This window comes from Halictus rubicundus, chromosome 9 (genome assembly GCF_050948215.1).
Source record: "Halictus rubicundus isolate RS-2024b chromosome 9, iyHalRubi1_principal, whole genome shotgun sequence".
NCBI classification, from domain to species: domain Eukaryota; kingdom Metazoa; phylum Arthropoda; class Insecta; order Hymenoptera; family Halictidae; genus Halictus; species Halictus rubicundus.
In genome coordinates, this window is record NC_135157.1 from 8,742,945 (window position 1) to 8,768,500 (window position 25,556).

Sequence of the window (25,556 nt, forward strand, 5' to 3'; positions counted from 1 at the left end):
GTGTCGTTTTTCGCTCCACGGCCCGAGCAACGGAGCTCGGTAATAATTATTACTGCTGGAAATAACTCTCGGTGTTCCGCTGTAGGGAAATGGTGAATTCGCGGGTTTTCGTCCCGCGAGCTTAGAGCCGCGCGAACGGTTATTAGCGACTCAATTGTACTTGTGTACCTTGATCTTTGAATTCCTTTTGTAAATTCCGCATCACAAAGTACGAAGCGTAATTGATCCAAGGCCTGTAATCGGCAATCTCGAGCGTTGCTATTATCAATACACTGTTCTTGTAGACTGCGGATCTTTAGGGAAAATAAAAACTTTCTGCATTAATTATGTCACGTAGAAATTCAATAAGAAAACTAGGTAATATTCTCAAATTCTTCTGTCTTCATTCCCCTGTATTTCTCTTGTCCATTTTTGCTTTAAATGCGTAACAGCCGCAGTCTAGTATATCTTCTGTTAATGGTCAGCAATTTTAAACGTTGTTATTATTGATGCACTATTCTCTAAATTTTTTATAAGTGAACATGAAGCTACAGCTTGGACGTGACCTACATCATGTGCCACACCGTACATATTCTGCACTGTATGCATTTTGCATTCCAGTTTTTTTATAAACCGTGACTCCAGTGTGACTATATCCGATTACTGGACTACGGATTTTTATGGAAAATAAAAATTGTCTACCACAAGGTACCTGGAACTACAGAACTATTTTTATCAGCTGAAAATAATACATCAGCAGTTTGAAATTTTTCAAACGTTTTTACTGTTTCAAGCCATTAGGTCGCTACAATATCGTTCAATAAACTCAACAAATTTATTATTTCTAAGATGTTGAGCTTTTTGAATATTTTTTAATACTTTGGTTTCAAACTAAAATTGGAAGGAAGTTACTTCTGTACATAGTACACTAACACGTATTAAAAGTGCAATTTTATATTGATTTTTATTGAGGCGTGTCACAGTTTTTTATCGTCTATGCGATCAACCCTTAACGGACCAATGCCGCCATATAAGCGGCATGGCACTTTTACTTTCTGAAAAAAAAAAAAAATATAAATATATATAAAATAAAATGATAAATTGATTTAAAAATATTGAGTCCACAGTTACTCTTCGTATGAAAAGTAGCTTGGACCTGGTGGGAAGTAAACTTGAAATACTTCCGAACCGTTAAGGGTTAAAAAGGATTAGCAAGGTAACAAATACCACAAATCTTTTCAATTATCGTTTAATTAAGTGCTTTGACTTTATAAAATTTTGGGGTTTGTCAGAGCGTCAGAAAATGATCAGAAGTATCAGAGCTTTTAAACTTCTCGCGCAGTGGAATTTTGCATTCCAGAATGATGTATCATTTCCATTCAGAAAGATCCCACAGTGACATTCCGTAGTCTGTGGAACGGGATAGCTCTGCAGGGTTAATGTAGAAAACGGAGGCTCGTTCACGGTACGAATGATAAAGACAGGTGTTTAGACAGGGCCTTCATAAGCCGCTTGACGTCGCAGCGCCGAGAAAGACTTAATTTACGACGTCTTTAAACGTCCACTGCTTTCCCTTCCCATGGGATACATCCCGCGGCGACGAAAGCCAAATGACCCTCGAATATTCGAATTTTCGAGATTCTCGACATCGTCCTCGTGTCGCATTTCCGCGACGTCTCGTGTGTAACTGTGTAGTCGCGAAGGAGAAGATGGAGTGCACGTGTTGTGCGTTCGATTTCTCATAAATCAATCTTCGGGCGACATTTCGTAAATCTGGATCGGTGACACAGTTGTAACTTAAGAACTTTTCGTTGTAATTTAAGAATTTTATTTTTATCCAAGCACACACTGCAATAAAAATTGCACAAAACCTAAATAAATGTAGCCGTGTCATTTCCACGAGTTAAAACATTTTCAGCTTTCAGTGCTTGGCAGGTTTAGCATGAAAAGACCTCCATTTTAGAAGGAATATCTTTAAACGTAATATCTTTGCGTGTGTTATTATATTTTTATTTCTAAAATGAAAATTAAATGAAAAGAAGAATAAATTGGATGGTTATTTCTAGATAGGAATAAATGCTTTCGTCTATTCGTTATCAGGTTTTTGTCGTATTTATGCATTCATTTTTGCCCGTTTCTAAAGTATACGTGAGTAAATAAACGAGTTGGAGATTTTCGGTGAAAAATGGCGTTCCGGGGTGGTTTCGCGTAATCTTCTAAAGCGAGCAAGTAACGAGGAGGTACGATATTCGTGGTAAATGTAGGGATGGTGGAAGGCAACGTGTTTCGCATACGTTCCATTTTTTTCCATTACGTGGGCGAGGTAAGCCGAGCCTGTCTACCCCTTAAAAGGGGTGGTGTGTTTCCTTCTGACGAATTGACTGGGTTAGATGATATATTTCAATCTCGCCGCGCTGTCAGGGTGTTTCAAGCGGGAAATACGATTCCGAGACGTCAAGGTGTTCCGTGTGACAGAACGTTAACAAATTCCTGAGACACTGGGGATATTCGAGGTTTCCCGCGCAGGGGTGCTCATAATCTATGATCTGAAATTTCTGCTCGACGTTGCGCGTACAACTGCGAACAGTATATCAACCTGTTCCTATAAATTTTACGCATTTAAAATCAGGAAGAAAGATTAAAAGAATTGTTGGACATCGATACAACTTGTTGAAACTATTGTAGAGAGAAATAAATGTTTATTTCGGTACCGTGTCTGTCGGTTCACTGCAGTTTAGTAATAAATGAAAATGAACTGTGTGCTTCATCAATTTTTCTCCATTTTCGGGACTTTATATGGAGTTTATTAACTCGTTGAAAAACAGGAAACAAATATGTTGCACGGGAATATCATCGTTTAGAGCCCGTTAATCGAGTGAGCCGAGACACCGCATCATTTGCATTAGACTACACCCTCCGACCATTTTCCGCAGCCTCGTTCACGTACCCACAGATAATTGGATTTACACGCACGGAGATATTTGTGCCGGTGTAAAGTACATCATATTCGTGTTGATCACGAGGCAAATTATATCAAATCCTTTTCATTGTAATTTAATAGGTACTCGCGAGCGAGGTGCCATCTTGTAAACAGATTACACGTTCAATCACGTCCAAATTGGCTTTGTTCTACGGGGCTAAGCCAAAAATCAATTCGCGTGTTCATCAATTTCACTCCTGGCGATTTCCTCCGTACGAAAAAGAAGTAACATGCCAGTTCTTTTAGCCCACCCTATACATACCGGCACCGCAACCCCCTGATACGAAACTCGACGTTCCACATTGTTACCACGAGCACGAAAGAGAGAACTGAAAATTTTCGTCTATCACTCAGATCTGTTCTGTTAATTATATTACTAGGTATATAAGCTAATTCGTAGCTTTTATTCGTATACTTGTTAATTATTTCCGGAAAAACATTCTAATCCTCAAAATAGTTCCGCATCACTACTTTCTGTGCACTTTGGTGGTCGAAAGATTTGTTGATCAATAATTTGTACGTCTAATGTTTTGCATAAAGATCCGCAGTTTAGTAATTTAGTATGCTATTGAAAGTTATGACTTATTAAAAAGAAAAGATGAAATAGTTAAATCATGTTATTTGCAAATCAATTAAATTTAAACGCTTGTAAAAATAATTTCTTCCTTTTCGAAGATGGTTATTGATTCAAGGAACATAATTTTTCAAAATGTGTTAGTAAATTCAGAACCACTGCACGGCAGTGCGATCAAAGCGGCAAATTACGCCACGTCCGTCCACAGTGTTCGGTCCGATCAAAATCGCCGCTGGAATATTCGCCGCTGGACAATAACAAATTAATTAGGAATCGAATTATATTTCTGCGGACGGCGATTCTGTCCGCAACGAGGGACAACGGGTCTTTTCATCCCTTGGGCAACAAGGCGGCGGCGACGAGCACTTTCAGGAGGGAGCAGTTATCACTCGTGTACCCTGTACATGCGTTCAACCCCCTGTTCCCCACCCCCGCACGATACAATGTCTCACCACTCCCCTCCTCTCCCTCACGGTCCCCGTTTGTCCTATCTTCCCGTGTGTCCCGATGAAAAGCTCGACTCGGACCAGCACAAGCAACCGGCGGCTATTCAAAAGTGTATTGCAAAAATTCGGCCAATAGAGGGTGAACTTCCCTGGCTGCAGTCATCCTCCACCCCCTCCGTCCCCGTGTCTCACGGTGCATAGGCAAATCTCGTTGGGTGAAGTGACTCGAAAACGTAATTTCGATGGCGGAGCTGAAAGAGGAGTGGCGCTGAAACGAGCCGGAATAGTTAACCCTGATATTCACCGGGGGATCTCTTTTTCTCTCTTTCTATCTGTTCTCTCTTCTACTTCTCCTAACCTCGTGTCGTTATTGGCTGCCTACTCGTTCCATCCCCGTCGTCTCCCGGTGAATTTAAAATCGAACACAATCGCTGCGCAATCGATCGTGTCGGCGAAAATCGCAGTCGCTATGGCAAACGACAATGTTCGAAATTAACGGTGCCCGAGAGGTTGCCAGCCAACTTTTTACAACGCGATTCTACCGGTTATCAGGAGCGAAAAGTGCTTGCGTCATTCGTCCGCGAAATGACGGGAACAATGCGAAAAATGTGCAGTTGCGGACGAATTAAGAAAAAAGCTTCGTATTTTTATTAATTTCTCGTGGTTGACAGTTGAGCAGAGGAGCGAGTAAATAATAATGAAAATAAAAGTAGGCTGTATCCAATATCACTGAACTCTTTACAATTTTTTTAAACTTTCGCGTACGGTACAACGTTTTCTGATTTTGTTTTTCTACGGTAAAAAATTGCTCGCAAATTACAGTACGCCAGTGCTTGCCAAAAATAAAGGATAATGAAAATAGTTGATTTTTTTTTTGTTCATTGAATCGTGCAGGATCCTGCTGTGAAAATTCGTTTCGGAAAAATCAGCCATTTTAGACGCGCTGGCCTTTCGCCCGATATCGATAGTTCCCTGTTTCCTGTCACGCGTTAATTACTGAATAAAAAAGTCGATTGACAGCGTTTAATCCATTTTCGATTCTTTGTAACGTCCACTCGATTTTCGGATCCGATGACTTGTACGTTGAAACGCGCCTATGAAGCTTGATTGGTTTCCAATTTGCGATCCATAATAAACTTTTCTACATAGCACTATTTTTTCCTCTCTTTCTCTCTCTCTCTCTTTCTCTCTCTCTCTCTTTCTCTCTCTCTCTCTCTCTCTCTCTCTCTCGGTTCGACGACCCTGTCTTACGGATTCGATTCGCCCGGCGGAACGGGGCTAAATAAAAATTCGTTTTTTAATCAGTTATTTCGGCCACGGTTTAATCAAATTACACACGTCCTTTATAATCTCATTTCGCGTCCGCCGCGGTTGCTTTTAATATCGAGGAAGCTCCCGGAAAACCGACGCGATAAATATTGATGTAATAGGTAATTGCATTCTCTCGTGAATGGTACGCGGCGGAAGTTCCATTTCGAGATGATGCATTTGATAATTTAACTATCGATAGCATTTTACGAAGAATCTCAGGTTCTCAAAATTTCCGGACTTCGAGAAAGCCCCATCGCGGGAAATATCGATTTAATAATTTAATCGTCGCGTGTGCGGCGTCCCGAGATGTATGCACATACCTTTTCATAGCAACCAAATGAAAACACGTTTATTGAAACCGGAGACAGAGCGGAGATAACTGATACCCCGTAATATAATTTTCGCAACCAAAACGTACAATTAACTTCGAAGCTTCAGTACCGAGGATCTTCTGCTGGTCAGGAAAACAAAGTAGAAAATATTCTCAACGATCGCATGACATTTTGTAGAACATAAGTAACCGGTGAAACTCTAATAAAAATAACGACTGAATCACCGGGATTTAAATTATTATTTCGGAAATAGGCATTCGGTTATTGGCTAGCAATGGCCCCCACCCCACCGCGGCTCCCCTAACCTCGTCCTCTCGATAAATACGACTTCTCGTTTGTCTCGGAGGCTCTCGAGAATTTGGTGCGTTCGTTTGCAACCGCGTGCTCGCGTTCCCCACCCTTCAGCGGCCATTCAAAGAGAAAGAAGACCTTGACGGGGGTTGCAGGAGAAAAAAGAGAAAGAGAGGCAGAGACAGAGGAACGGTGGTCGGGGGGGGGGGGGACAAGAGTTATGAATAAAGCATTTAATTATATTTTTTCGAGTGTTCTCCTTTGTGCAACGGAGCGTAACCCTTTATCCGCAGGATTCGTTAAGTTAAGTGTTTCAGCAGCTGCCTCCCTCTCTCGTTGCAAACCGGAAGAGCCGGGGTGACGCGAACCCGGGGATGCAGGGGGTGCAGGAGGGGAAGAGGGGCCGACTATAATTTATCCTGCACTTGCTTATTTACTACGGCCATTATCGTCGTAACGTAGTTTGCATGCTCTCGCGAATTTCAACGCTTTCAGGGATGCCGGTGAAGGCGGCGGACGGGATCGTAGGGCCACGGGGCGGGAAGGGGGCTGAGAGAGAAAGAGGGGATGAAAACAGGACAATGAAGTGTCCCTCTAATGAAAAGGACACGGCCACGCTGTACAGGCTTATTGAAAACAGGGATATCGAGGGATTCGGGAGGAGATGATCAAAGAGGGCTTCGGGAGGGACGGGAAGGGGTGGAAAGGGGTGAACAGTATCGGAGGGAGGGAACGGTGAACGGTGAACGGTGGCGGTATTGAGAGCGCATCAATCCTCCTGGTCGTTGATTAAAAAATTTAAGAAGACGCTCGGTGGAACGAGCAAGGAAAATAATTTTGTTAGACTGTTGCATATGAAATTTTGAATTTTTAACGAACATAAACTCATTCCAATCAACATATTTTGTCGATGAATCACGTTTCTTGCGACGAAGCCGAAGAGTGTTCTCGCGATGGCGTTTCGCATGAGATTCGGAGACTGTTGTTTTCAAACGGAATATCTTCTCGCCGTCCAAGAAAATAGGCGTTCCGCACTGTGCGGCGTCCCGGAAGACAGAGAGAATATTTTTTAGGTGCTCGCGGCCGCGTTTAACGGTATTAATATCCGTCCAAACAATTTACGGTGGCCCAGGGGGAGCCTTGTGCACGACGGTAGCCAGCCAGCCCGGTGTTAATAATTCCCGGGTTAGGTAGCTCGAATATTTTTCTCGCGCTCATTATTCCGGGCCAGCGCAGAAATAGTGGAATTCGTCAAGAATATTTCACTGTCGAATAACGCGCTGCCGTTCCCCGGCGAGATCGGCCTCCGACTTTAAAGGGGCTCTTCTCTATCTAGTCCAGAACGCGATATTTTCAATGAACTTCGCGATTTCCTGCGGAACAATTCAGATCCCTTTGCCGGGGAACCTTTGCGTTCGTTTTTATTTGCGCTTCAAGGGGGTTTATTAACCCTTGCGCGCCCTTTGGGAAATTTGGATTTTATATTTTCACTCTCTGTCTTGTCTAGTACGTGATATTTCCTGCCAGCTTTCGGATTTTCTGCGGAAGGGCTCAGAGCCCTTCGCTAGTGGATGCTCATTTTTATTTTCCAAGGAGATTATTAATCCGTGTGCGCTGTTCACGAAATTTGGAGATTTGTTGTCTGAGAATTTTAATTTCTGATATTACATTAATTTCTAGTACTGATTTTAGTTATTTATATCATTATTTTTGGACGACTTTAATAGAAAAATGTATTTAAATGGCTGACACGTTATCGACAATTTAACTCTCTGATCACGTGCCATTTGCAAGACTGCTTCGTTCGTTTTCCAATAATTGCTGCGGTTTTTAACAAATTTTGATGCAGGAAGGTGACATTAAAAACAAACATGAGTGTCGTGGTTCAATTTTTAGTAAATGCTGGGATGTCGTTAAATTTTTCTTTTTCTATTTGGTTTCAAAGAGGAAAGTTAAAAATTGCATTTTCAGTTAAGCGCGAAAATTCGCCCATTTTCTATTTCCAGACAAATTTGTATTCCTCTTTGACCGTGTCCCAATTCGATATATTCGTTTGAGATATGAAATTGCAAATAGAACACGATTTATTGGATTAAAATAATCGGGTGAGCCGGCATCCGAGGATCATTTCCTATCACTATTTATGACGAGCACGTGAGGGTTAATAAAATTATTATTATTTAATATACATATAGGATTAAGGAAGAAGTCATGTAGGTTTTCAATCTCGCACAAATAAAATTACTTCGTATTAATCATGAACGAAGACCGGATCGGATTACGGAACAGTGGAATCAATTTATAGAAGGCATCAGACGTCATATAATTTATTAAATAAAGTAATTGCTCCATATCAGATTGATTTGCACATCCTCCTAACCGTTATCAATTTTTCCCAAGCCAATATATTATTCAGAGTCCCGGGACGCGTACCGTTAGCAGTACGAAACAAGCAACATTAATAATTCATTATAATAAAGGATTAGGGAAGCACGGATTATCGATTCTGCTCTGAAATGAATGCTGATCGTGAATAAAAAATGTCAGACTATTTATTAAACCATCACCGTTGTATGCTGGATGCTATTAGCAAAGTTGTTCCTTAAATTAAATCGATACGTTGCTACGACGGTCAGGCGAGTTCACTGACGTGATACCTAAACACTTTCGCTACCAGCGTCATACTCGCGCGTTGACCTCTCGTGGTATGCGTAAACAAGGTCAAATCGACTTTACGCGCGTCATTATTTGCAATCATAATTCGACTGCGAGTTCACATACAAACATGCATTTTTCTAGCTCAATTGGCAGCTATTAAAATCGCGGGAAAATTTTGTTCAAATACGATTTAATCGTTCGGTCGCTCTGGGCCTATGCCGGAGTCGCTTCTGACCCAAGCCGATATGTCACTACAGTTTTCTTTCGATATAAGACGATGCCTCGGGACCGGGGAACGAGTCTTGATCTGACGACACTGGGCAGGCCTGTCCGACCCGCGGCCCGCGGGCCACAGTTGGCCCGTTCTCCCACTTCTTCGTCCCGCCAAGGTGGGAAGTGACGTTCCCCCACTATTTAATACTGTCGTATCGCCAGAAGCATCATGGCATTTGTTTCTATCGCGGACCCTATTTCGATCGTATATGTATTATAATATTAGAAGGAGCCTGTGGGGACCGTGTGGCCCTCGACGAAGAAGTTGGACAGGCCTGCCTGTACGGGAACGAGTTAACCCTTTGCACTCGAGTGGCGACTCTGAAGCACCACTAGAGATTGTTGTGACATTATTTCGAAGAAAGTACAAAATATATAACGAAATATTTGTTACATTACAAAATTTTTATCAATAGATTACCAAAACATTGCAATGTTATATGCGTAAATCGGATCAGTTTCGTACGAATACAATGAAAATATTGTAAGACGGAAGAAAAATTTAGTTTTACAATGAAAACAGCGCCCGAGTGCAAAGGGTTAATTTTGAACGAGCCTGTAGCGAATCTCAGCCGTCTGTGAGCACACGGAACAGAGGAAAAGCTTCCTGTCAAGGTGGAAATAACGAAAACACGGAACGAGGAGAAATGAAAGGAACGCTGCGCGCGTCTGCGTGCACGCGATGGGTACATGCAGGTGCTATACACGTATGTTGGACTTACTTGTTTTCTTTGAGAAGGAAAAGGGAAGAAAGAAAGAAGAAAAAACAGGGCCGACGGTCTTGCTTATTGCGGTCGTCTGGTATTCAACGGCAGCCTAATAATAGGAGGCCGTTTTCGTGGAAGGAAGCGAGGGAAGTCGTTGCTCCGAATTATTCCGCGCCCCAGACCTGCAACAAGGCGCATAAAACGAAATTAATGCGGCAATAATCGTTTCGAGCGTAGCGTAATTCGCTAAGGCCGGCCTCTCTCTCTCTCTCTCTCTCTCTCTCTCTCTCTCTCTCTCTCTCTCTCTCTCTCTCTCTCTCTCTCTCCCTCTCTCTCCCTCTCTTCACCACACAGAGGCCGATTTAATTCTGCAATAATTGTTCTACACGGCAACTAATCACTACGATATTGCCAGCCGCCCACGCGCCTTTCGACCGTCCTCCGTGCAACACCGAATCTCATCGCTTCTCTCTCTCTCTCTCTCTCTCTCTCTCCCTCTCTCGCCTAATATCAATTTCTCGCGATTCGCCGACAGCCAATCGGCTGCCGCTGTTCGTCTCGTGCAAATTCTGCAAATTCGTCGACGCGAACCTACACGACGCCCGGCTTGTTTCGTCGCAAGCATTGTCGGGAACTTGGATGTTCGATGTCTGAGATACGAACTTTCCCCCAGTGATATTGTGCCAGAATATTGGCGGCAAGTGTGATCGCTAGACTGCGGAGAAACGCGTTTTCGGCTATCATCCGCTTTCACAATTGACGCAGAAAGTTTTTGCTCTGCAAGACCGATTAACAGATCTTTACGCAGAAGAAAAATTTTCTGTCTGAATTGCAACAAACTCGATATAGAAATAGAAAATTACTTTCTGTTTTAACACCTTGTACAATGTATATATTTTACTACATCTATTTCTCTCGTTCAATCGTTTCAACGAGACGAAAATAACATTCGTAAACTTTTTTTAATATCCTTGCTGGTCCGTGTCGCGTTTGTTCATTTTTACTGCGAATGCAAAAAATTCGCAGTCCAGTGATCAAATTACATTCACGCCCTTTTAAGGGAGTGTTCCAGTGTGAACCGCGTATTTCTGCGTCCTTCGGGGAACTTTTTTCAACACACTTGTAACACTTTTCTCGCAAGAAAAAATTGCAGGATAAACGTACACATATTTCAGTAACGTTGATACATATTTTTCAGTGAAACGAAATAAAAGTCGGCGGTGCTACATGCTGAACAATAAAACGATCGAGAAGATTCTTAATGAGTTTGTCGTCATCGTCGATTACTCACGTTTCTCTAACCGTCCAAGAGCTTCAAAAGAAAAAGAGAAAAAAAAAAGGAAGATTTCGAATCAACTCTATCCCAATCTACACGACCGTAGACGCGCATAAAATTTCAAGCCAACTGATCGAGCAGATTTCGCAACATCGCTCGAGAATCCGCAGGAGATGGCAAACAGTTGAGTAAGCAATTAAGAATACGGATAAATTCCTGGAGTAACAGCGAGGGGGGGAGGGGAGGAATCGAAAAGCGACGAATCCGTGATTCCCAACTATTTCCATTTCCTTAACTATTCGTAGGTCGGTCCCAGCGAATTTTCGCGTGACGTTTATGAATGGCCCCGGCGGAGACAATCGTACCCGAATCGATCGAAACCCGAGAACGGCGACCCGTGAATCGGTGACCTTTGCCGGGGGAGGAGAGTAAAATTGAAAGTTTCGTGCACGGGCACTGGCCGGGGCATGTAACAATTAATGAAATTAGTCGTAAACAGCGCGGCCGTAGAGCTACAGGAATGAATTATATCCGGCGCGTACCGTATCCAATTACATTACATCGGGGGCCATTATTGCCGCGACAAGTCCCCGGAGAACGGAAGCGGCGTCCACCTCCAGGAATTCAGATAATCATTCCCTCTATTAAACTTTTATCCGGAATTCGCGCGGAAGGTGGATCCCTCGAAAACCGATCGCGAACAATCACCGGACCGAGCACGCAACATCCGCATTATGCATTCGCCGAGAAACGATAGATAAAATCTCGTCTACGACCGCTAACGTATTTCAAACCGCTGGAAATTATGTTCCTGTTTCTCTTTTTTCGTTCGCCTCGATCTTCACCCCGTCCCTCGAAAAATCCTGAAAAATTGCCGGGCCCGAGGTAGCCAGGATGGATGCTAATCCTTTAACTGATACACATCTTTCCAGGAAGGATTAAAGTAAATGTCTCTTTTTTAGCAGACCAGTCTCCGGCCAGTTCATTTCAGTAAACGTTATAAATAAACGAGCTCGGAGAGTTTTGCTTTTTAATCCACTGATTAACGGTCGTTTCTTGTGTTCGAGGCGTTAGAAGCTTCGGTAGTTAATATTAGAATTGTTTGTTGCGCTTTTTGACAGAATATCCCAGAGACGACTCATATGTTACCAGGAAGATGCAAGCGCCCAAATATTTATAAATAATTTTCATGAATGTTTAGCAGACGTTTATGCAAAACAGATATTTTCTATGTGAATTCTTTTTGGTCTTTGTAATCGTTTCTATGAATGTCCTTAATATTTCGAATAGTTCGAAAATAATTTAATAGTCTGCAATATATTATGTAATAGTATACTTTCTAAGTATAATTTAATCTCTTGAATTATACCCACTCGTTTCGTTAATGGATTAGATCCGAAGTGTACGGTTTAGTGGAGAGCTAAATAGCTACCGATATGGTGTTCGAGGGTGGAAAAATCATTACCAAGCTAGCCAGGTACCTCGTCAATCATCAGCTCGAACGCACACCACGCAGTCCATTTTCTGGAATTCCCCATGGAATACCTAGGAACGATCCACCACGGTCGGTTTTTCTGACAGTCACGATATCTGATGGGGGAAAGTGACCTTGACCAGTCACCGATCCTCAGGTTCGTGTGCGAGAGCTTAGGGACAGAGAGGAATAAAAAAGGGAACAACGGAATCCTTCGACGATGATGAGAACGACGAGCATCTGACGCGACCTCGATGGATATCGAGATAAACCGTGCATCGATGGCGTGGCCACGATGGCTGCTCTGGAAAGCTGCTTTTCGCGACCGATATCCGATTTTCCAATTTTCATATAACATATAAAACCAAACCTATCGCTGTCCGTGAAACGTTCGGTTTTCAATCGGTTTTTAAATTTTTTAGTCTACGATTATTGAGATTACTGGCATATCCTATACTCTATTATATTCTAGTATTTTCTAGTATATTTTGGTACATTCTAGTCTGCCATTATACCGTAACGAAAATTGTGTGAAATCCAGGTAAATTCAATTCGGTTGTTTTATAGGCAACACATACCAGACGACAAGTCTATAAAAGCAACACTATCAAAATTTATGATTTCCGTTGCTTCATGTTTATTTGATGACGGAACGAAGCAAGCTCGTGACATTGTATTCAAAAGCGACAGAGGCCAGCTTGCAGCATTAACCAATCATTCGATCAGGACAGCGAACGCGCAGCTCGACGTTGCTGCAAAAAGACTCAAAGAGAATGTCAATCGAAAAGAATTAATCTATACCTACTCCTTCGTGACATCGTCCGACCTCGTGTCCTCGCAAATGACTCCGCAGAAATTGAACGGACTGGGTTACGAGACTCCAGCTCGCTCGACTTATTCCCGAGATCTCTTTCGAACCGACTACAACCATTCCAACCATCTTGACAACTCCGAAGATTTTTGATAAGCAAGGCAACCACGACTAGATTTTCGATAACCAACCGAAAACGGCTTTGGAGGATCCATTCGCTCCGGAAATCCAGATTTCTACCAGGATGAACGTGTGTATGTGTGCATCGTCGGAAAAATTGTGCAGATACCTATTTCAATTAAAGGTTAAAACCATAATTATTAAGTAGGACGGAGCGTTCGTTTCGTATTAAAATAAGAAAAAGACGAATCAAGAATTTTCACAAGCTTTCCTTTGCACAAAGTTAAACTATTACTCCCAAAAGTTTTCCAGAACGTGCACGTTTACTATTATTAGATGCAATGATCATTCTAAACACCGTAGTCATCTACAGCGAATTCTCGATATATGTCCACAAGACGGGTCTTGCCAGCGTCGTGTATCGTGCAGGGGACAGTCCGAGGCCTCTCGAGCATCGTGGCGGTAGTGGGGCTGATTCCGCGACGTTTATCCTGCAGGCCTCGACGACATATACAGAGAAATCACTGTATTCGCTGATTACTTCCTAAGTTTCACTCAACCACGCAATTGCTTTTTTAAATAAATCAAACGTGTAATTACTAACACGTAGAGGCACCGTACGAGAACAGAGCAAACTTTCCAAGTAGTAATACCGTGTACTGTGACTACACTTTCCAACGTCCCGACTTCATCGAAATCGGATTCATATCGCATCGGTCGCAGCCCCTGTCAGTCGAACTTTCGCGAAAGCCATAATCTGACCGTGAATCATCATCCACGATCATGCGAGTCGCAGTCAAAGGGCTTAATACCTAGACAGGGGAGAGGGTGGCACGAGGAGGCGGGGTGGATGCATCGATTAGAGAAAAGAGAAATAGGGATGAAAGAGTCCCGATAATGATATCCGTTAACGCCATCGAATTTTAATCGTCGCCGAAATTGATATTCCCGTCCGTCCAGGCAGCCGCAGACCTCCATAAACTATCCACTTACTAGAGACGCCGACAGGGCCGAGCTCCCCAACTACGGAACCCCGTGGCACAGAGCCCCTCGATTAAATCCTCGTCTACAAAACCGCACTACCTGGAGGAGAGAGAACGAGAGAAAGGAAGAGAGAGAGAGAGAGAGAGAGAGAGAGAGACAACGGTTCGATCGGCGCGCCTATCCACATCGATCGACGGCTCCGATTAAAACGGTTTTGCTGGCCCGGCTGGAGAGGATTCGGCGCGATCCTCGGCCCCATCCTATAGCAGATATCTCGTCAACGAGATAAGGTTCGCAGAGGATTAAAGGAGTGGATACCGGTCGATGCGGAACAGAGACCACGATATTACCAGTCAACGGGGGTGGGAACAGACCAGTGCAGTGGTGCACCGTTGCATCTCACCGTGCACCGGGAAGCTGCGGTTCGTGGTCGAAATAGTGAACGTACAATTGTTTCTTAGCGAAAATGGAGCTAACCGCCTCTAGGGAAACTTTAAGTTACCCTTGAAAATATTCGAATACGTATCGACACCTCGACAGTCGGTAGAGGTGTGTGGGTAGGCGAGCCTCGGGTCGGCTCGGGCTTCCGACAGTCTATAAAGTTCGAGTACCCGAAGTTGTAGTCGGGTCAAAGTTTGCGATGTTCGAGCAAAGTTAAAATGCAAAATTAGATCAGAAGGCCATGTGAAGGCGTGTGAAATTTTTGGGATCCTCAAACTTCGGGGTTACACGATCCGACCCGACTATAATTTTCGGTACTCGAATTTTATAAACTTCCGTGATCCGAATTCTGCATTTCAAGTGCCCGCCTAATAAATAATCTTAAAGCTTTGGTATTTAAGACTCGTTCGCAAAAATTCTGCGAATTGATCACATGGACTTGTACAGGATAAATTGTTTAAAGAATTGTAGCACCGGGCGGTTAAAACGGTATACTGCAGGAAAGCTTATTGAAATAACAATTCATTTAGAGCTATGCACCAAAGTTCAAGCACCTGCGACGATCAGCCAATTTTGGAAAATGCGGAAGTTTGGAAAAACTGTGGAGTCAGGACTGTTCACGTAATGGAACGCGCCATTGAAGAACCGTTATGGGATAGAAGCAAGCCTAGCAGGTTTTCAATATCGTGTGGCTCGACCCCAGGAACTTTTCTCGGAAGTTGTTTTTAATGTTTTCCCCCTGATCTGCTCGTTTGAATTTCGGAAACACATACTGTCGCTGCCATTCGATGTATGGCCTCGAAAATCGTCGAGAAAGATAATTGTTTTCAATACGCAATTCAGTAAAAAAAGGATAATTTTTCGTATTACCTGATCATCGAGACAGCATTTCTAAGTTGAAGGTCATGTGGAGGTCATTGTGTAGATTTTCATGAAATTTGTTTCCCAAAAATTTTTTCATACAATCTGTTGTTCAGTTCACGTTGTTCAACTTTGGTTGCAAACATTTCTTGTAAGATGATTAGAACTGCTATAAAAATGGTGGACGCATTCTGTATCGTATGTTCAAATCTGTGATAATAATGGCTACGATAGATATTGATTCTTGAGAGAAAATTTTCCGAAACTTCTTTTATTGCAGTTCGAAGTCAATGCTGGTTAACTTTCGTTTAAACAATTTTGTTGAGAATGCTGGAGACGTCAAAAAATTCGCTTGACCGCGGCTTCAACTGTAATTTCGCATCATAAATTCAAATTTGCGATAGCGGTAATAAAAAATTTGAATCATTTGCAACGTCGCTAGCGCTCCCTGATACTTTTGATCCCGTCCGTCCCCACCCACGAATCCGATAAAAATGAGAGTCGACTAAATGGCCCTGGTTCCCGGGTTCCGCGCCATTTTCCTCGGGCGCTAATGAAAATTTCAAATGGAACTGCTACTACAATCGTTTTAATGAAATCTATAAATCCATACCGGGGCTGTGGAAAGGGGGTCGAGGGGAGGGTGGGGGGAGGGGGTGGCGACGCGGAGGTGGTTTAATCGAAGCTGACCTATGACCGGGATTTTCTATCTGCTTTATGGATGTAGAACAAATTTGCTTGTCGGACGTTGCGACGCGAATTGAGGGACGTCTCGATGTATTTCGCGGAGGATACGTTCGACGATTTAACTGTCCGTGTTATTGTGTCATATCGACAGTGCCGGCGCTGGGGCGGGGCGCAGGGGGCGCAAAAAGGAAACGCTGAGTTTTCACCGTCGCTGTGCCGCTTGTGCCGCGGTTATTAGCCACTCGCATGCTCGCCATTGTAATCCTTCGTTCAATAGCGTTGCGAATGCAGCCGACACGACAGCCTTGTTTGTGTTTGACACATTTTCCCCGTTTCTTGTTTTCCCCCCTTTTATTTTCGATTGTTTAAACGATAGAAACGTATCGACAGGTTCGACGTAGTTTTTCTTGAAATATATGTATGCATAGTGATTCGTCTCAAAGTCTACCCTGGATTGAAAGTCGAAAGAGAACTGCGAAATCGCGGGAACAGCAATCGAATTTCCATAGTCTTTCGATGCACGGAATTTTGCAGATTTGGTACACTCGGTGTATCAGCGCAAAAATTAATTTTGTTTAACATGACGGAATAACGGGGACATGAATTTTTCTCTGACGGAAGCTCCGATCGTTTTATTTCAGTCTCTAATCGTGTTTCCATAGAAATCGAATTTCATTGAAATTTTTCACGATAATGTAAAAGTACAGTGTTTGCGGCAGACTGGGCTATTATCCGTTAAATCAGGTTCGTTTTACGTCGTCTATTTTTAAAATGAATGACAGAGCCTTTGACATAAATTCAGACGGTAGAACGAGCTTCGGTAGCTTTTACGCTTCAAAATTAGAAATCTGAACGAAAAATTCAAATGTCACGGGGTTCGGAAATTTTCCTCTTCCGGTTCATAAGGGACAAGGTCTAAATTTGTGCCATTGCGAAAATTAATACTACGTCCGGAAGATCAATACTATCGGTTCATGCTGTAGATATAAACGGGAAAGATTCGTGTAACGCAATAATTAGCACTGGAAGGTTAAAAAGAAAATTCCAAAGTAGCTTTACCTTTCTTTTTATAGCAATTATTTCAAAGCCTTCTTTCGAAGCGAAACTTAATGATGATAATTAGACTGTTGAAAATTGTAAAAGCGTTAGAAGAATTATACTATGCTCGAATCATTTAATTAAACGAAGAAACGCACTTTCATTTAATTTCGTGTATCGTACGATTGACTTAGACAATTTTTATTTTGCATAAAAATCCGCAGTCTAACGATAATGAACGCGATCAATAATGTCTTGGAATGCCATCCGAATATTAATCGGCGTTCAACGCGCTCGGGTTCGAAAGCGCATGTTCGTTTCAGCAAGGGACGGGAAATCTGTCGATATTCCGTTTAACTTTTAATGTTTAAATTTCAACGATATTATCATCGATTCGCGATACGCGCCGACAGAATATTTCACTGGAAATATCCTCGCCCGGCGTTGACCTTAATTTGTCCGTTGGCGAACGGCGGGGCAAGAAATCCGCTTTCCCGCCTACGGAAATTCAATTTTTCAATTTCTATAAAACCCCGCTCGCATAGTAATAACACGCAACTCTGGACGCAATTTCCGGAAGGAAGGGGGTGGCCGAGGGGGTGGAATTGGGTTAAGTCCGATTTGCTAAACCAGTTCGACAGATTTGTTTAGTTACCAGCGGGAATGGCATGATCCCGTGCGTCAATTCCCTCCAGTCAATCCTTATACGCGGCACTGTCACGCTTCATGTTTGCATAAGCGCCATAATCCGACACAAAACACTGTGCAACTTTCAAGTTTACACGGGGTGGTCTGCACGTTTAATAGTCTGACAAAAAAATGTCTCCAAATTGCAGCGTTAGAAATTTCAAAAAAAGTGTCATTCTAATGAAAAGGTGATCGTGAAGTCAACTATTTATTATACTATGACCTTGGGTTGACCTTGAACTAAGAAATTGGAGTTAAATAACAATATTTCTTGTGTAACAAAGCTTAGGATTGTTTTATTATTTCTATCAGTTTTTCAAAAAAATGTTGAATCTTAACGCTTTACAGAAGCTATGCGATCGCGTTTCGTGCGACACTCATTGTTGAAACGTGGAAATTGAAAACAAAAAAATCTTTTAATCCGTCCACGTGGCGGCTACGGTTCCTTTGGTTTTCGGCTGGCGAGACTCGACTTTCGAAAAAACACCGACTTGTTTCTATCGCCGACGAGAATGAGACACCTACTTAAGATGTCTGCCAAGTTTCAAGTACATCGGACGCTCGGCTGTCGAGATATCATGGCAACAACTTCAAGAAACCTGTTCGCGGGGCTGCGTTAGCCGAGAGCGCGAAATTTCCGAAGCAACTTGTAGATTTTTTGCGCCGCGAAACTGCGGAACCATTTAACATCGAACTTTCGAGTGCACTTCGGTTTGCCGATATCCGCGAATTTGTAAACAAACAAACAAACAAACAAACAAAAAAATCGCGATTGTTACGAGCGATCAAACGGGTTCGTGACAAAAGCGTGTCGCGACTCGAAGTTATATTTTCGGGGAATAAAAACCTTGGGGTGGGGAGGGGGGGGGAGACACCGCGCGGGTAGAATTCAATTGTTTGGAGCCGCGAACGCGGGGCGTTAAGAGAATAATACAGAATGCGAGCATTAAACGTAGAGAGAGAGAGAGAGAGAGAGAGAGAGGACTGCGATAATACAGGGATAGTTGTCGAGCGTGTACACGCGACACGTGGAATAACAACGGGGTCCAGCAGAAGCGTAAAATCTGAAGTTGTTATTACGCCACGGTGGTTTAAACTTCTAACTAGTTGGCGTTCTCCGCTCAACTGCGCGCGGAATAAGCTCTCCCGGGCGAGCGTTGAAAAGGTGACGAACGAAGCGCAAAGAAACAGAAGCGGCCGGAGGAAGAATAGAACGGTGAAACTAACGTCGGGTTCGAGCGAGCTCGAACGCGACCCGCTCGAGGAAAGTTCGCGGCAGTCGTACACACTTGACCCGATCGTGTTTACCGATTGTTAAAACCGAGTCGTCACCACTTCCAGCGGACGGTCCTCGCCGTTCCGTGACGCTATCTTTATTCGCTTTGCTCATTAAGCGGGTCTCGTTGCGAAATGAGCCCCGTCTACTTCCGAAAGCCTCGTAGACAAAAGTTTCGATGACGTGCCAGCCGAGCTGCTTCCTCTCTCTCTCTCTCTCTCTCTCTCTCTCTCTTTTCACCCTGTTATCAAGACTTCAAACCGCCCTTTCAAGTTCCGAGATCCTTCTTTTCCCTTCGCTTCTATTTTCGCTCTCATTCATGCCCTCTCGTTCTATTTCTGGGACGCGACTCCGACGAGCTGGCGTTACTAGAATTTTATTCGGCACGAAATTATTGCCATAGCCTGTTTCATGGAATAACAGCGAATTTTTATGCGTTTCTGGCAAAAAATATTGGGCACAGCACTGTAAAAACATCGGATAAGTTCAAGATCGCTCCGTTTCCGGTTTAAGTAAAATCTTTAATACAGGAAATACATTTTCATTTCGCATCTATTTTCTGCAGGAAAATTTTCAGCCTGAAGGTCTACGGTGTAGCCATAACAGTTGTCCATGTAACTACTGTTATCCATAGTTTGCGAATCGAAAATATTATTGAACGTGAAGTGCAGTAATGTCTTGATCTAAGCCGAACAGACCTACACGATCTTAGTCAGTTCGCGTGTCCCCTCCACTGGGAGGCGTAACGTGCAAACATGCGGCGTATAATGATACAAGGATGGACAGCTGTGTGTGTTTTCTTCCTTTACGCATGTGTAACAATTTGTAAAAAATAAGCGGGTGAACTATAAGACGAACAATAAATGTTTCCGTACAGTTTAAAGAAAAGAAAAAAGCCCCAGGAAAGCCTCGTAGAATTTTTTTATTGGTCCCACGAGATATTTTCTTTGGTTTATACATATATGTGCGCCGTGCTCGCGTCGGGAAAGTCGGAGGGAAGAAACGATGATATTCATAATCGAGGCATTTCGACAACAACGATTCCAACAATTCCGATAACCAGTGCAGCTTCGACGGTAGCGAAAACTTAAAAAATTCCGACGATTTCAAAGGGTTCTGACAAATCCGACGATTCGTACAGCACGAACAGCACCAAAACTTTCAACAATCCCGGCTATTCCAAGAGCTCTAACAGCTCCACACATTCGGACGATCTCAACAATTCCGGCCCATTGTGAAAGTCGCTATGATAGTGCATGATAATTTGCGTGTATCGATCACCCCGACGTGCGTTCGTGGTCTACCCATTTTCGCGATCCGGTTGCGTTTTTTTGTCGAGTTCGATCACTGCGGAGCACGCGAACGGTATGGAACGATGATCTTGTATTTCATATTGATTGCTATTGCACGGTTTAGCTTTTCAGTCAACCCTCTGCAGCCCCGTGTAAGTTTCACTGCGGATTTTCATGCAAAATTGTCTGCAGGAATTTAATACCTTAGATTCATTTGCAAGCATGTAGACTGCGGACCTTTATGCAAAATACAAAATTGTTTGTATTAATTGCATAGGAACCAAATATGCATTTATTTATCTCTGTAGAGGTTTTGTTAAATTGTAAGAAATATGTAGTTCTTAAATTCTCTTAATCTTTTCACTGTCCGAAATTACGCCTACTCGTTTCTGCTCTAAGTGCATAAAATCCGCAGTCTAGTAATTAGAAGCTAGTTTTGATAGGCGTGTCAACATTTTTGAGTATATTCCCCCTTGTAATTCAATTTCAATGTGATTCAATTTTCCAAAGAATTCTGAACTCGTCGTTGATTTTGAAGTTGCGCACATTTCGCAGTGCTCATTAAAAAATTCGCACTACAGAGCGTTAAGGGGACATCGTTCTTTTTTTTTTTTTGTTGTTTCATTCTTGTTCGCCCCGGCACATTCGCAGGCGATCTTAAAAACTGGCGCGCACGCCTACAGGAACGCGCGTCGCGAGTCTGTAATGGGAACACTTGAAACGGATTTCCAGTGGAGCGTACGGCGCAGTTAAAACACCGACGACAGCTTTTAATTGAGGCCAGGATACCAAGTGAAATATTGGAATTAATCGCGAGTCCTGCGTCGGCTAACGAACGGCGAGAGCCATCGAGTTAGATCGGTCAACGAATAATGGAGGAATCGATACAATGCGCCTGCCTCTGCTAGCTTCTATCCAGACGTTTCGTTTTCGTTTCCCCCTCGCTTCGTCGAAATTCACCCTCGCTCCGGGTCCGTTCGGACCCGGACGTGCACGGGGGATCGGACCGTACGGCGCTTGCTGCCGATCCGCATTTATTTATCTCGCTCCGATAACGAGCTTAAAAGTATTCGGTCTCCGAGAAAATATTATTTCTCCTCCGTTGGTTTATTTTTCGGATTCTTCACGGATGGTGTCCATTTCAGAATGTTTGTCCGATAAGTTTGTTTCGATCAATATTGATGGAAAAAATTATGTGCTCAGAAGAACTTTGATACCAACTGTCTGTTGTATACCCGAACAATTTATCTCCGAGGTCGACTTGTCTAACAAAGATTATCAAGAATGAATTCCAGAATTTTTAAACTTTTGCACTCGACTGTACACTCTGAGGCGCCATGAAAATACACTATGATTCAAAACAATTGTCCGTAGCTAACGGTGCGTAGCTGGTACCAAATGTACCACGGTCAATATGACCGGTTTTCTATTTCGCAATTATTAAAAATATAAAAACGTTTTCGTAGGAAATTACTGGATTGACTTGTTTATTCAAGCACCTATTATTATGAAAATCGTACAAAGTTTAAAATTCAATCTTCTCCCTTCTATAACACGTTTCACTTTTATATGTTTCGCGCTCGGTAGGTCTAGTGTTAATAAGTCGCTAAACGTTCGAATTATAAAAATTCGTTTTCGAATTAAATTCGATATACTTTTTTTTGAAAAGAACTCCGGTACAAAGCAGCCCTCTTCAACCGCCGCCGGTAGGTATCGCCAGCGTTTCTTTCGCAGAATCGGGTCGGCCAGCAGTTTGATTTCCACCGGCACGATCGAGGGCCTTTATGTGTGCGAGCTTTGTGCGATCCGATCTCGCGATCGTGCTCGGATTTGCGAAAACCGCCGTCGATCGTTCGCGTTCATGCCGCGCCGCAGCACCGTAACCGGATCCGTTAACGCTTGTAACGATTCCGACACGTGAACCCGGCCGGTCGGCCGAAGCTTCGAATTCGCCGATGGACTTACCCGCGAGAGAGAGAGAGAGAGAGAGAGAGAGAGAGAGAGCACGCGAGACAGAAATCGTTCGAGCCATTAATTAAAGCGCGAAATCATTCGCCATTACAATTAACAGATTTTACCGACTTTATTTATCCGACGCGTCGCCGCCCCACGCTCCGGTCCCGGTTCGGTCCGTAGCCGAAACATTTTATAATTAATGTATCGCGCGTGATTTGCCCGGCAACGCTGGGAATAATTCGTTCTCTCGCGCGCACTGTCCCCCGCAGACCGGCCGGGGCTGAATAAAATATTTACGAGCCGGAGACGCGAGAGAGCCCGTCGGAAAATGTTTAATCAAGGGAGGACGGAAGCGCGACGGGTTTCGATTAAACTTTGAAAATTCCCGCGTTTCATAGGGGTCCTGCTGACGGACGGGGCAACCAGAAAAGTGGGGAGGGGGGCTAACGGCGTCAAATTACAGTCGCGTAACACGTCACAGGAACCACCGAATTCGCCTCCTCCTCCTGCTCCTCCTACCCCCCTCCCCCGCGTTTAACCGAAAATCTAACGCTTGCGAGAGATCGACAAAGCGGGGTTATTATTATTTCGCCGTTATCTATGGGGCCGGCAAACCTGTAACGTTATAATTCGTTCGAATAATAACGGTCTCCCGTGGCGGCACCCTTTGTGCTCGACGGTCACGTGGCCGTTTCGGATGAACGGTGACGAGGCCACGACCAATGGGAGGTCGCCGCGAACGCTGATTGATTTTCATAGGAACGAAAACAGAATTGATAATTTCCACTGATGAAATCGCTCAGCGAACACCACCACCACCTACGCCCCCGGGCCACGCGGATTTGGGGTTTAACCCTCGACGAGACGAGGGCTCGGACTCGCATCCTGTGAACGCTCCTTTTTTATTATTCACGCTCGTTCCGGAGGAAGGCTCTGGTAGCGAGAGAATCGACCAAACGAAAATTTACAGATGCGTAGGCTGTTTGAATGCTCGTGCATCAGTCTTATTTCACGTATTCTTCAACCTTTTGGAAGGGAATGAATCCAGAGAAAGGAGACAGTCGAAAATATATATTTCTTCAAGTGGGACTTCGGTGTTGAGGAAATTGACTTTGAAAATTCGTCCGGTTCTCGTGCATTGATGTTTGCAGAAAGTAAAACACACCGGACCATTCTTAGAACTAGCCTGGGAATTTTATGCACTTCTAACGAAAATTGGTAGGTACAATTCAAAACGGTGAAGATATTAGAAGAATTTTTAAATGTTGTTGTATTATTTTCAGCCTATCAAACATATTTGAAAAGAAGATCACGTTCTGCTTCACTCCAGTTCGTTGCAATTCAGGTAAAAGAATTTTATTTTGCATAAAAATTCGCAGTCTACTTCTAGCTATGTTAACACTATTCATCAATTTCATAATCTTTCTATTGTACCTAATGCAGCAGCTGTTGGTTCGACTAGTTCGCCAGAAACTGAATGATCGAACGACTTTGACACTCTGAGTAAACCTAGAGTTCTATGGAATTGCTTAAGAATGAAAATAAAATTGGTACCACTAAAAATCAATTTAAAATGCAGAAATTAACTAGATTAACCCCTTAACTTGTACGCTCGAGTTAATTCGAGCGCGCTAAACGGGCCAAACTGTGCACACTCGAGATAATTCGAGCGGCGTTGTATTTTATGCTGCTATAATTCTTCACACTCGAATATAATCGAGAATTGAAAATAACAATGTGAAAGCATAGAGAAAAAAATCGTTTTATCGATATTTATCATTTACATGGGATTGTAAGCTGCAACACTTATTTATTCAAGAATAAAATATAGCCTTTTTCCATGGAACAAAAGCGCAGTATATCAAAAATTGATTTTTTTTTGGCCGGTTTTTTTTTTAAACAGTGCGTTAAGGTGTTAAAGTGTAAGCTGAGATTGTGAAATAACCAACAAAATTGTTATTAATAACGCTGACTTCTACGTTCGAAATAGGCGAAACTTGCGCGAAGCACGCAAAATTCGCGTGGCAACGTGTAGAATATCGACGTTTTTTCGAAAATTGTAACTATAGCGTGCCAGCGGTTTCCGAGGCCACTGTACGTGGCAGCTGGTAGCGAACGTGTTTGAATACCTGACACACGTAGTCGAACAGCTTGCACGTTCCAGCCGAGTAAGACAAGTCTAAAAATATTTTGCATGTGTCAGGCCGATCAGCCTTGACCTCCGCGGGGGTTAACAACGTGCATTATTCGCAAGCATCCTCGCCAGCAGCTCGCTACGACCATCAGTAAACCCGACCCGGCCCGGCCCGGACCGTTCCCGTGATAACCCGGCGAGGCGGCTGTCAGCGAGCTGCGCGTTCCCGTTTTGCGGAAAGGCACGGTTGTCGCGGCGACGAAAGGCCCCCGTTCATTTCCTATGCAAAGGACTGGCGCATACTTTTAAACGTGCCGTAATAATACCCTACGAGAAGCAATTAAGTGCAAATACAACCGATTGGGATGAACAGTGCGCCGGCGGATGCATTCAGCCGAGGAGATAGGATGGACACGGAGGAAGTGGTGGAGAGACCGAGAGATAGGGGGAGAGAGAGAGAGAGAGAGAGAGAGAGGGGGGGGGGGGGGGGGGAAGAGAGAGGACGGAGCGAGGAAGGCGGATCGGAAATTGCTTCGAGCATGCTCGCTCACAATAATACCACGCCTGCGTCTTCGTGTAAGTGTACCTGTACGATCCCGAGGACTACGCGGTGCCGGTGTGCGCCAGGTGCGAGCGTGTGCGAGCGTACGCGAGCATCCAGCCACCGACACACCGACACCGACGGGCTAAGAACAAAGCCGACGGCAAATGACAGCAGTAATTTTCGCAAACTGTTGTGGGATACGCGCCGAGGCATTCAAGGTACCGGTGCCCGTCGTTGCCGCTGCTCGAAACCCAGTCTTCTTCTTCTTCTTCTTCCTCTATCTTCCTCCCTCCCCGACCTTCTTCTTCATCCGCTGTCACTCCGACTCCCGATCTACACCCCCGCTCAAAAGTAACTGGACACTTGAAATTTGTGAACGATATTCGTTGTTAAATCTTCTTGGAAGCATACAGGTTGTCTCACC

At 43.6% G+C, this 25,556-nt stretch overlaps 1 protein-coding gene across 2 annotated transcripts in view; it reads right to left on the reverse strand.

Moving 5' to 3' along the window:
• Positions 1-25,556, reverse strand: part of LOC143357530 (uncharacterized) — a 247,368-nt gene that overhangs the window by 84,435 nt on the left and 137,377 nt on the right. Inside the window, exon 3 of one of the 2 annotated variants that reach the window (XM_076794090.1) lies at positions 9,567-9,733. The exons of the other annotated variant lie outside the window; for it this stretch is intronic. The gene's annotated coding sequence lies outside the window, so the exon portion shown is untranslated. The remainder of the gene's footprint in view (positions 1-9,566; positions 9,734-25,556) is intronic. 2 annotated transcript variants of the gene reach the window in all.